The sequence below is a fragment of the Hyaena hyaena genome, unplaced genomic scaffold, assembly GCF_003009895.1.
Source record: "Hyaena hyaena isolate Hyena2069 unplaced genomic scaffold, ASM300989v1 scaffold_1270, whole genome shotgun sequence".
In the NCBI taxonomy this organism is placed as follows: domain Eukaryota; kingdom Metazoa; phylum Chordata; class Mammalia; order Carnivora; family Hyaenidae; genus Hyaena; species Hyaena hyaena.
Genome location: NW_024081902.1, coordinates 76,483 through 87,408, shown reverse-complemented (window position 1 = coordinate 87,408; position 10,926 = coordinate 76,483).

The window sequence follows — 10,926 nt, the reverse complement described above, 5'->3', positions numbered from 1 at the left end:
GCTGTGGTGGAGGTCAAGGAGGTAGTTTCCTGCTTTCTTCTCTAGGGTTTTGATGGTTTCCTGTCTCACATTCAGGTCCTTTATCCATTTTGAGTTTATTTTTGTGCATGGTGTGAGAAAATGATCTAGTTTAATTCTTCTGCATGTTGCTGTCCAGTTCTCCCAGCACCATCTGTTAAAGAAGCTGTCTTTTTTCCATTGGATATTCTTTCCTGCTTTGTCGAAGATTAGTTGGCTGTACATTTTTGGGTCCAATTCTGAGTTCTCTATTCTGTTCCATTGGTCTACGTGTCTGTTTTTGTGCCAGTACTATACTGTCTTGATGATGACAGCTTTGTAGTAGAGGCTTAAGTCTGAGATGGTGATGCCTCCCGTTTTGGTTTTCTTCTTCAACATTACTTTGGCTATTCAGGGTCTTTTGTGGTTCCATACAAATTTTAGGATAGTTTGTTCTAGTTTTGAGAAGAATGCTGGTGCAATTTTGATTGGGATTGCATTGAATGTGTAGATTGCTTTGGGTAGTAATGACGTTTTAACAGTATTTATTCTTCTGACCCATGAGCATGGAATGTTTTTCCATTTCTTTGTGTCTTCTTCAATTTCCTTCGTAAGTTTTCTATAGTTTTCATCATACAGATCTCCTATATCTTTGGTTAGGTTTATTCCTAGGTATTTTGTGGTTTTTTGTGCAATTGTGAATGGGATCAGTTTCTTGATTTCTCTTTCTGTTGCCTCATTATTGGAATATAAAAATGAAACTGATTTCTGTACGTTGATTTTGTATCCTGCAACTTTGCTGAATTCATGGATCAGCTCTAGTAGGCTTCTGGTGGAATCTGTTGGGTTTTCTATGTAAAGTCGTCTGTGAAAAGTGAGAGTTTGACTTCTTCTTTGCCATTTCTGATGACTTTCATTTCCTTTTGTTGTCTGATTGCTGATGCTAGGACGTCCAGCACTATGTTAAACAACGGTGGTGAGAGTGGACAAAAATCACTAAAGACACAATGGACTTGAATGACACACTGGACCAGATGGATTTGACAGATATATTTAGAACTCTATATCCTGAGGCCATGGAATTCACTTTCTTCTCACGTGCGCATGGCACATTCTCCAAGATAGATCATATACTGGACAGTATATAAAGCAGCCCTCAATAAATATAAAAGAATTGATATCATACACATGCACACTTTCATATCACAATGCTATGAAACTTGAATTCAACCACAGGAAAAAGTCTGGAAAACCTCCAAAAACATGGAAGTTAAAGAACACCTACTAAAGAATGAATGAGTCAATCAGGAAATTGGAGAAGAAATTAAAAAATATATGGAAACAAATGAAAATGAAAATACTACAATCTAAACTCTATGGGATGTGGCGAAGGCGGTCCTAAGAAGAAAGTACATCGCACTCCAGGCCTATTTCAAGAAATTAGAAAAAGTGCATGTGCAAAATCTAACAGCGTACCTAAAGGAACTAGAGGGAGAGCAACAAGAGCACCCAAAACCCAGTAGGAGAAGAGAAATAATAAAAACCAGGGAAGAAATAAACAACATAGAAACAAACAAACAAAAAAAACAGTTGAACAGATCAATGAAACTAAGGGTTGGTTTTTTAAAAAAATAAACAGAATTGACAAACCTCTAGCCAGGCTTCTCAAAAAGAAAAGAGAGAGCACCCAAATACACAAAATCATGAATGAAAATGGACTTATTACAGCCAACCCCTCAGAAATACAAGCAATTATCAGGGAATACCATGAAAAATTATATGCCAACAAATTGGACAACTTAGAAGAAATGGACAAATTCCTAAACATACCCTGCCTACCAAAATTTACACGGGAAGAGATAGAAAATCTGAACAGACTCATAACTAGTGAAGAAATCGAATCAGTGATCAAAAATCTCCCAACAAATAAGAGCCCTGGGCCAGATGGCTTCCCTGGGGAATTCTACCAGACATTTAAAACAGAATTAATACCCATTCTTCTCAAGCTATTCCAAAAAATAGAAATTGAAGGAAAACTCGGGGCTCATTTTATGAAGCCAGCATCACTCTGATTCCCAAGCCAGACAGAGATCCAGGAAAAAAAGAGTCCAATATCCTTGATGAATACGGATGCAAAAATCCTCAACAAGATACTTGCAAATTGAATCCAACAGCACATAAAAAGAATTATCCAACAAGATTAAGTGGGATTCATTCCTGGGTTACAGGGCTGGTCCAACATTCGCAAATCAATCAATGTGATCCATCACATCAACAAAAGAAAAGATAAAAAACATATGATCCTGTCAATAGATGCAGAAAAAGCATTTGACAGCATCCCTTCTTAATAAAGACCCTTGAGAAAGTCTGGATAGGAGGAACTTACTTAAATATCATAAAAGCCATGTATAAAAAGCCCTCAGCTAACATCATCCTCAACGGGGAAAAAATGAGAGCCTTCTCCCTGACACAAGTGCACTCCTTAATCTCTGTCAGGTATTTAACCCATATCCCACCTGCCTCCTTTCTGGTAATCATCAATTTGTTCTATATAGTTAAAAGTCTGTTTCTTACTTTGCCTTTTTAGTTTTGTTAACTGTTTCCTTCTCTGTATAGAAGTTTTTATTTTGATGTAGTCCCAATGGTTTATTTTTGCTTTTATTTCCCTTGCCTCAGGAGACATATCTAGAAAAATGTTGCAATGGCCTTAATGCTCTTGTATTAACTTAAAATATTTATTCAGACTTCCTGAGTTTTTACTTAATGTCTTATTTCTGTTTTGGGACCCCATCCAGGATACCACATTACAGATAGATTATTAATTCTTGGCCATGAGTTGGTGTAGTTAATTTTTAGCCATAGGGGAACGATTAGTTTCTTTTGAGACCACATGGGAGTAAAATACCAAAGTATTTATATATATACGTATATATATATATGTGTGTGTGTATATACACATATAAATACATTTATATATATATACGTATATATATACATTTATACGTATATGTATATATATGTGTCTGTGTGTGTGTGTATATGTATATAATATACCCCAGCTCTGTTGCCTTTAACTTTGCTGTGCTTTCTTTTTCTGGTTAAATAAAAATATAGCTGGCTTCTACTTGTGTGACTTCCTTTAATTTACAGTTGAGATTTAAGGGCATAGGTTCTCAACTCTACCTGTACATTAGTATTATGTGGGTAGGTTTGAAAAACATTAATGCCTAGGTTTTACCCCAGACCAATTAAATGAGAATCCTTGAATGAGCAACCCAGGAATGGCATCAGTATGTTTTACAGCTCCCCAGGTGATGCCAGTGTGCAGCCAGGATTGAGAACTCCTGCTTTAGGGGTTGAGTATTCTCTCCTCAAGTTTTATAACTTCTCTGAGAAGAAATATAAGTTGGCAGCCACTGGTTTGATCTTTTACAGCATTGGCTCTCAGCTGTGGCAAAACTGGAAACCATTTTCTCTGGCATCCATTGAGGGAGACATATGCATATTCAAAGGCAGTGATGTAAGAGTTGATAGTTTTGTTGTATCTGGATGATTTGAATGTGTGTACCATAACCTCTCATGGTTATAGTTTAACATTACAGGATAGGGGTAGATGGTACCTAGTATGATATGTTAATTATAAGTCTGAACATTCTAGCTTTATCATATTACTGCAATTATGCTTACTGAAATTATTATTCCTGAAGGTGATAATGGGAAGGGGGGGTATTCTAACATTCAAACCAAATATATAGAAAAGGAAGGAGAATAATTTAACTACTCCTATTTTTTTTAGGCTAAATAAAATTTCCACTTATACCAACTACAATGACAATCAGAAGATCTGTGTAGATGCATACATAAATTTCTAGGAATGAAAGTCTACATGTAATTTAATCCTAAAGAGTTAGTTATAATTACTCCAACTGCCAGTCCTGTGTATGTGTGTGTGTTTAAAAAATTAAATACAGCAGAAAGAAGGATTACTTGTGTTATCAATAGTCCATTGTGCTGAGGAGTGCTTTCAAACATTTATGCTATACATTCCAGCTTTTTAGAACATTAGGCTATAAATATATATATTAAAATATAACATAAAATATGTTACTTTATAATAAAAAATGGTGAAATTTGGGGAAATCTAGATCTTCAATCTGTCACAGATATAAGTAAGCCATGAGAAAATGAAGTTGTTATTTAGAATCTTGGTGTGTGTTCTAAACACTATAAAGTCACATTGTCCACACAATTAAATGAATTTTTCCTCTTTTTGATTAGTCACTGAATCAAGAGAATCCAAACACAGCATCAAAGACTATGTGAATATACTAATATATGCACTCTATCACACACATTTATGCAGCTGCCAGGATAAAAATGTTGTTAATTCCTTTTAATAAAAATAATAACCTATGAGATAATTATGGTTAATTTTTTTACAGATGAGGAAGCTCAGGGAAGTGATATAAATTTATCTGAGTTGTCAGAAGTAGTCTGACAACTGATGTTAATAGATTTCAACAATGCTAGTTATTTGCTTTTTAATTTGAAAATCAACACATTAGTTAGATATTTTTTACTTAAGAATGAAGGATAGCCAAAGTTTATGGAATAGAGACGTTCCTTTGAAGTAAGGAAATAAGTATATTAGTAGGGAAATATGGTTAAAGGAGATTTGACTTATATTTGTATTTTGTTTAATAATTTAAAATAAAACTTTATATAAAATTAAAAGAAATATAAATTAATAATATTTTAGATTCTGGGTAGTGAGAATATGAGCATTTACTATGGTATTCTTTATACTTTTCTGTTTCCATTAAAAGTTTCAGAAAAACATCCTAAAATTTAGAATATGCAAAAATAACTCATTATAATTGTTAGTAACCAATCCTATTCAAGTCTCACATTTCCTTTCAAGGGGACCATGGCCCAGAGAATTTGACTTGTAGAAAGACCTTTATTCAGTCTTAATTCAGGAATGAAACACAACCAAATATCTACAAATAGAATAAAATGAGAAGTGTCAATAACAATGACCTGGCTCATGATTCCTATTTCCTTTTATTTGAAAACTCAAGATGTAGATTGATTTATTTTGTTATTTGTTGTGATATTTCCTTCAATGCATTAAATGGAGCCTTTGGATCATTTTATGGAATAGGAAAATCCACTCTCAATTTAAAACAAACTCATCTCTCTAGAAATTAAAATTCACATCTTGAATTATATACCAATTAGTGTATTGCTAAAAGTTTGGCCAAGGTTTCAAAGATATTTCCTGATATGCAGTTGTGAGTCAATGGAGATTCTGGTGTGGAAGGAGAAATCTGGGCATGGTGGATATGTTGATGAAGAAGTGAGGTGGAAGTTGGTGATGTATGGGCAGTGCTATGAAACTTCAGCCAAGAGGGAGATCCCTGCTCAAAGCAGTCCTGGTGACCAGGTTATACTGGGTGACTGAGACAGAAGAATAACTGCTTAAGTGCCAGAGACATGTTTGGCCAGAAGTGTCAATGGCAACCCCCAGTTTTTATGACAGTTGAGATATATTTTATCTTTGTACTCAGGATCTGTTCTGGTCCAGTGTTCCTTCACATGAATGAAAACTTTTCAGTCTCTATTCCAAATTCCCATTTTAGTTGACCATCAGAAAAATAACACCTAATTGTGCCATTAGTATTTATTTGCCTTTGTATAGTCAGTCATCTTTGAGGACACTAATCTGAAAATTTCCTTAGTATAATAGTATAATCAGAGGAAACCCCAAGACACCTGTTAAGGTGTGGCAACAAGTTGCAACTTTTCTACATCGAACTTAAGAAGATAGATTGAACAAACTATTGACCTCTATGCTGAAATAATAAGAAATGAATCCTCCTATGGCATATAAAAAGAAAAAAAGCCTTACTTTCCTTTGATAATGTGAACTTAAGCCATCATCGAATGGGCTTTTCGGTAATCTCTTTTGGAAATTGGGTCTTTCATAGGAGTAAATAGCTTCATTCACTGCATCTTCTCAGAGATCTAGGAAGTAGGAACTTCAGGCTTTTAACTACTTAAAAGAAAACTTCTAAGTTAAATAAAATTTAAAATAATTATATGAGGAAATAAATTCAGGAGAAATCAAATGTGCACAGTATGTGCAACCTGAATTATTCCTATCAAGGTTAAAGTGCTGGAAATACCTGTATTCTATTCCCCTCCCTCCCCCCCATCTTACTGCTTTCTGGCTTACTTACTCAATTTTCTCTCCATGGAACTATACTCCCTCCATACCAATAGATCAATTCCCAGTTTCTCTTTGGGACTACCAGGCATTGGGTTGTGGGCTAGGGCACATGATATATAAATGAAATTACATAAGCTACTAGAGAAGTTAATAGGCATTAGATTAAAAAGAGATATCTAAGGAACTATGGGAGGATTTTATTCATAGGAGTGATTGATATGATTGGGTCTGAATTTTAGAGAGATAACAATTTTAGAGAGTACAACATAAAGTTAGAGAGATCTGAGGGGGCTTCTGCAAATGGCCCTTAAGAGAAATAAAATGGCCCAAAGTATGACAATTAGAGTGGAAGGTGGAGATGGATTCCAAACAGTTTAAGAGAATTAGCTGGGCTTCATAATACAATGAAACAGTGTGAAATGATCACAAGGAAGCAGCAATCCTATGAGGGATTATGAGTAGAAAAATACTTCAGTGAAATGAATTTTGAATTCAGTTTTAAAAACACTGAATTTGAGGGATGCCTGGGTAGCTCAGTCGGTTAAGTGCTGACTTCACTCAGGTCATGATCTCTCAGTTTGTGGGTTTGAGCCCTGCATCAGGCTCTGTGCTGACAGCTTGGAACCTGGAGTCAGCTTTGGATTCTGTATCTCCCTCTCTCTCTGCCACCACCTCTCTCTCTCTCTCTCTCTCTCTCTCTCTCAAAGTAAATAAACATTAAAAATATATAAAAACATTGAATTTGAGGTGGTATATAGAAAATTATTTTGAACTGATGCTCCAATTCTCCTTTCTCTGGTAAAAGGGATAATAGGTTGTTATCTCCAGTCTCTACTTGCTATCAAGAAGAAAAATTATCTTTTGTCAATAATAATTCAAGGAAGCTAATAGATATTTTAGAAAATCTCCCAATTTCTTCATTTTCCCTTAACCTTAGATCATTATTTGATACATGATTCCACCTGCTGACCATAAAATAATGAGATCCACTTTTATAAATCACACAGTCAATGTCCTCTCTTCTCTAAACTGATCTCAAGCATAGGTCAGCAAAGGTGTGCTTTGAGGTGTAAATAGTTTAATCTTTCTTAGTGGCTCAACTATTTCTTTATTGCCATACTCCCTATTTTATTTTTCTTTAAAAATTTTTAAAATTTATTTTTGAAAGAGAGAGACAGAGCATGAGCAGGGGAGGGGCAGAGAGAGGGAGGGGGACACAGAATCTGAAGCAGGCTTCAGGCTCTGAGCTGTCAGCACAGAACCCGACATGGGGCTCGAATCACAAACCACTAATGAGCTGAAGTTGTACACTTAACTGACTGAGCCACCCAGGGGCCCCTCTTCCTTTCTTTCTTATTTTATTTTAATTCCCAGTTAACATGCAGTATTATATTAGTTTCAGGTATACAATAGAGTGATTCAACAATCCCATGCAACACCTGGTGCTCATCACAGGTGCAACCCTTAATCCCCATCACCTATTTCACCCATCCCCAATGTAAATCATCAGTTTGTTCTCTACAGTTAAGAGTTTGTTCCTTGGTCTGTCTGTCTGTCTGTCTCTATCTCTCTCCCTCTCTTTCCCTCCCTCCCTCTCTCTCTTTCTCTTACACTTTGGTCATTTGCTTTGTTTCTTAAACTCCACATATGAGTGAAATCATATGGTATTTGTCTTTCTCTGACTGACTTATTTCATTCAGCATATACTCTCCAGCTCCATCCATATTGCTATAAATGGCAAGATTCCACCCTTTCCTATGGCTGAACAATATTTTGTGCATATTTTTTATAAATAAATATATATGTATATATATATAATATTTATATAAATCATCTTCTTTATCCACTCATCTGTTAATGGACACCTGTGCTGCTTCCATAATTTGGCTATTGTAGATAATGCTGCTATAAGCATAGGGGTGCATGTATCCATGTGTTATACCACATCAATAAAAGAAAAGATCATCTCAATAGACATGGAAAAAGTATTTGACAAAGTAAAATATTCCTCAACAAAGTATGTTTAGATGGAACATACCTAGCATAATAAAGGCCATATATGAAAAACCCACAGTGAATATTATACTCAATAGTAAAGTACTGAGAGCTTTTCCCTTACGATTAGGAATAAGACAAAGATGTCCATTCTCACCACTTTTATTCTACATAGTACTAGAAGTCCTAGCCACAGCAGTTAGACAGAAAAAAGAAATAAAAGGCATCCAAATCAGTAAGGAATAAGTAAAACTCTCACTATTTGCAGATAACATGATACCATATACAAAAAACATTAAAGCCACCACTAAAAAGCTGATAAATGAATTCAGTAAAGTTGTAGGATACAAAATTAATGTGCAGAAATCTGTTGCAGTTCTATACAGTAGTAATGAAGCAACAGAAAGAGAAATTAAGAAAACAATCCCATTTACAATTGCACCAAAAATAAGATAAATAGGAATAAACCTAACTAAAGAGCTGAAAGACCTATATTCTGAAAACTATAAAATACTGATAAAAGAAATTGAAGATGAAACAAAGAAATGGAAAAGACATTTCATGCTTATGGATTGGAAGAACAAATATTGTTAAAATGTCTATTGTACCCAAAGCAGTCTACAGATTTGGTGTAATCTCTATCAAAATATCTATTTCTTAAGAATTTAAAGCCAACTGTTAAAATATAAATGCCTCCTAGTATAATGTAACTCATTAAGCCATTAACCATTAAGGTTTTAGGTACAAAAGTGTCAGTCACTTTAGTCTGAGAGTATCTTCTAAAGTTTTGGGACTAAGGAAATAAATCTCGGTTCATCTGAATGGAGAAAAAAATATATTTATCTGTTAGAAAAGTATTTCAGCCAAAAAGTATATCAAAAATAAATAAATCCTACTAATGATGGCTTAAACAACTGGGAGTTTATTGATCCTATATAGCAAGAAATATGGAGGTAGGCAGCTGTTGACATTGACTCAGCTGCTCGACAATTTAATCAAGAACCCTGGGGCCAGGAGCAGCATGTGGGTGGCTCAGTCGGTTGAGCATCTGACTCTTGGTTTTGTCTCAGGTCATGATCTTGCAGTTTGTGAGACAGAGCTCCATGTCAGACTCCTTGCTGACAGCATACAGCCTGTTTGGAATTCTCTCTCCGCCCCTCACCCACTCATTTCCTTCTCTCTCTTTCTCTCTCTCACAAAAATAAATAAATAAAATTAAAAAAATTAAGAACCCTGGACCCATTGTTACATTTTTTCCTCCATTCTTTGTGGGTTGCCTTTTCATCCTTGAGTTATTGCTCTATGGTCTCTAGGAAACATGACCACAGTCAAAAGTAGAAAGTGAGGCAAAGGGAGGGACAAGAGATGTAATTATGCTTTAGGGAAGAAAACATTTCCCAGAATGTTTTTTTCCTCTTAAATTATCATTGCCTAAAAGTTGAGGTTGTGGGGGGAGAAAAAAGAAGTTGAGAATGGGCCCTTTTCCCAAGTATCAATAATTTTGGCCAAATATTTGAATAAAATTAGGGTCTGCTAACAGGCAAATGAGTTAGGTGAAATTTCTGTAGGGTAAAAACAGGAGGTTTCACTTAGGTATCTGTGTGTTCTGGAAATAATATAAGAAAAAATTTCTACCTACATAGGCTTTTGTCTCATTTTCTTTCATGCAAGGAAAAGGGTGGTAGGACCACAGAATATAGCATTTTTTCCCTACCTCATGGGGGCAGGATTTAAGTATGTAGAGGGACTGTTTTCTGATTTTATTATTATAGGTATCCGTTTCTAAGATGTATATTTAAATTTTTAATGTTTTTATTTTTGAGAGAGAAAGAGGTAGACCACAAGCAGGGAAGGTGCAGAGAAAGAGGGCGATACATAATCTGAAGAAGGCTTCAAGCTCTGAGGTGTTGACACAAAGCCTGACTTGGGGGTCAAACTCACAGACAATGAGATCATGACCTGACCTAAGCCGAAGTCAGACGCTTAACTGACTAAGCCACACAGGCGCCCCACTAAGGTATATATTTTAAAGTGTGTATTCTAGATATATATCATGGCAAAATTCTTCTGAAGCAGTGGAAGATTGAGTGGCTGATCTAAATATGGTTCTTAAGAAGTAGAGAGGATGGCGATTTGGAAAAGTAAGAAGATTTACTTTAAATGGGCAGAGACTAATGGTGGCTGAAGAATCCAAAGAAGAAGCATACTTAGGAGATTACAAACATAGTACTGTTCTTACTGGGAGTGGGGGCATTTGGGTTAGCGGAGCACCACAGTTCTCCTTCTACCTAATCTTAAAAACATGAAGTCATAGAGGGCATAAAGTATGGATGTCACTTGAACAATGGCCTCTCTTGTTATAACCAGGGTGTGAAACCAGGAATGTCAGTACACAGTGCAAGCTACTATTCAGAATCTGAAAGAAACATGGCAGCTTATAGTGGTATTCTAAACCTGAGAGCGTGATTCAAGACATCTCATGTTGGACACTGCTACCCTGACTCCTCACTCATTTTCTTTTCTCTGTGTCATTGGTCAACTATGGCTCTGCTTAGAGGAAAATATATAGCCTTATAGGTATGTATCTAATAAAGAAAAGCTGAAGATTGACGATCTAGGTAACTATCTCAGGAACATAGGAGAATAGTCGCAAATTAAACCCAAATAAATTAGAGCAAGGAAATATGTGGATAAAGCATCAA